This window comes from Electrophorus electricus, chromosome 17, assembly GCF_041902795.1.
Source record: "Electrophorus electricus isolate QZ-2024a chromosome 17, ASM4190279v1, whole genome shotgun sequence".
Taxonomy (NCBI): Eukaryota; Metazoa; Chordata; class Actinopteri; order Gymnotiformes; family Gymnotidae; genus Electrophorus; species Electrophorus electricus.
Window position 1 is genome coordinate 7,710,001 of NC_137513.1, and position 2,500 is coordinate 7,712,500.

General features: G+C 45.0%; 1 protein-coding gene across 2 annotated transcripts in view; it reads right to left on the bottom strand.

The window, feature by feature from the left end:
- Positions 1-1,660: 1,660 nt before the first annotated feature.
- Positions 1,661-2,500, bottom strand: part of pdgfd (platelet derived growth factor d) — a 19,572-nt gene continuing 18,732 nt past the window's right edge. For both annotated transcript variants that reach the window (XM_081700341.1, XM_027012138.3), the window contains exon 7: positions 1,661-2,500. This exon is cut by the window's right edge and continues 525 nt beyond it. The gene's annotated coding sequence lies outside the window, so the exon portion shown is untranslated.

Below are 2,500 nucleotides of genomic sequence, written 5' to 3' on the forward strand. Positions count from 1 at the left end.
AGCTTGTGAAAAATCACTTGTGCCCAGTTCATAGAGATGGCGAAAAGGTGCAGATCATGCAAAGCTCGGTGTACATCAGAAAGAATGCCTGTCGCGTCTAGCCAGTAGGACTCAACAACGTTGGGGCAACGTTGAGTCATCACGTCCAACCAATAGGACTTGATTAGAATAGTAAAGGACTGATAACAGAGTATCAGTGCATTTCAATTAGCTAGTTTAGCTTTGTCACTTTACTGTCTTCCTGTAGTTCTTCATGTTCTTCTCCATTTGTGTCTCACTCTGGTTTCCATTCTGTGAAGAAAACCACAGCTGGAGATGAGTGTGATGCTTCCTCCTCTTCCCTATGAAGAGCAACTGAAACAGAGCGAGTGTGTCAGCGAGTCCATGTGTGGCTCTGTGTGTGAGTGTGTGTGTGAGAGAGAGAGAGAGAGTGAGTGACAGTGCGGTAACTGCAATGTGACAAGTCTCTTCCTCCGCACCGCTCCCTTGAGAGGTCAGGGGTCATCCTGTCTCTCATGTCCGCCCACTCCTGACCTCATCATCTCCATCTGTCAGCTGTAACGACAGAGCACCCACTCCTCCTCTAATCCTTTCTCTCTTCCTGTCTGATCTCCTACGGTAGAGATGAACTCATCTGCGTTTGTGATTAAAGGCTCAGGAATATAATGTTGTTAGGGGTCATATATTTGCGGTGGTAAACATTTCAAATAAGGAAGATCTGATGGCCACTTCATAAAATGTGCAGTACCCCTTAATAAATTATAAAGTGTGGAGATTAAACATTTCAGTCGTTGGACTGAATTGTTCTGTCAGTGATGAAGATGTGCACATCAGTGTGTTCGCACGCACTCACACACTCGCCCCAGCCTCAGAGGAATGCAGTTTGTTCAAACACACTGCTCATATAATCCTAAAATAATCCTAATATAATCCTATCATAATTACCTAATTTTGCCTAATTTATTTCCTTGCCAATTGCCAGCAACCTAATAAATCATTTTCCCATCCTGGTTTTCGTCTGGTGGAGCAGGTTTGCGTTTACGATTAGTTTATTCAATGCAGCAGGTTATTAAATGACAGAAATTAAACCTGCTGGACTGAAGAAATTGCTCTGAAGAAGATCTGACAGCTGGCACCCTAAGACGTTCCCCCCCGTCAATGAGAACGCAGCTAACTTGGCCCTGGATGCCACGCTTGTTCTTTGAGGGATTTATTTTGGCTAGTTGTTCATGTGTTTGCTGGTTGTTCATGAGCTGCCTCAGTTTTATTTGGTAGTTGGTTAGTTGGTGAGAGAAGGAATCAATGTACAGTGAACTTAAGTAACTTTTAATTAATTTTTGATCAAAAACAATATGTGGAAAAACAAAACTAAAGCAACATGTGGAAAAACTTCCATGTTCAGATGCTTGATTAACATATCCTGGGCCAAACCAATAGAGTCCCTCTGTGAATCTCGACTGATTTGGCACTGGATTTATGATTATTAGAATTGAGCCAGATCTTTTCATTAAGTATTCTACTAAATATCAGAGTTATATATTTTCATTAAGATGTCACAGTAAACGTATCTTTTATCAAGCCATAAACTCCATACGTCACAGAAAACTCTTAATACACAAAGAGAACTGCATGACAAAAAGACACCTGGAGCCTTGGACACTTAAACCATGAAAATATTTTTGTTTATTTCTGTGCTTTATGACATTAAAAAAAAGCGGTTGAATCTGAGAGTGCGTCGTTCAGCCGCCGTGATGGTGTGGCGGGCCCTTCAGGCAGGGGAAGCCTGCAAGGCGCTCGCCGTGGCCAACACTGAGACTATAGTATTCTACTGTGAACTGGATACAGTGATGTGACGCGGGATCGGTCGCGACTCTCACCGCCTGAAGGAGTCCCCCAATGGTGCCACTATAAGCCAAGACTTCCAGGGGCCGGGGTGTGAGGGGTAGGGGTCTAATTTTAGCTCATTTCAAATCAGAGCGTCCATTTAAAATCTCCAAAACGAATAGTCAAACCATCATGTCGGACACGCCCTCTCCCACACGCGGTGCTGTTTTAAATAAAGGGCTCTGTACAGGCGTGGTCAGGTGGAGGCGACAGGGGTGGAGCTTAGTCCCACAGGGCCATGAAAGGCAGTAATCGGTCACTGAGGTGCAGTGCAGAGAGAGAAGACAAGTGCAGCTTCGTGGTCAGGACAATAAAAATGCAGGAGGAGCAGGAGACACTTGGGAGCTGCAGGCTGATGCACACACACACACACACACACACAAGTTTGGACATTAGCTGTTACCGTACAGGTAATGCATAGCCAGGAAGGCCAGAAAAGAGCATGACGCCGTATGCCACTCGGCTAAATAAATATGCATGCCGCCGTGTCTGCTAGCGCTGTGAGGGAGTGAGAGGAGGCGTGGTATGAGGGGAATGCAATGCTTTTGTTGGCGCCTGAAACACACTCCTGTGATTCTCGCTTTTACGTGCCAGAGTCGTGAAGAGAACCGAAGTG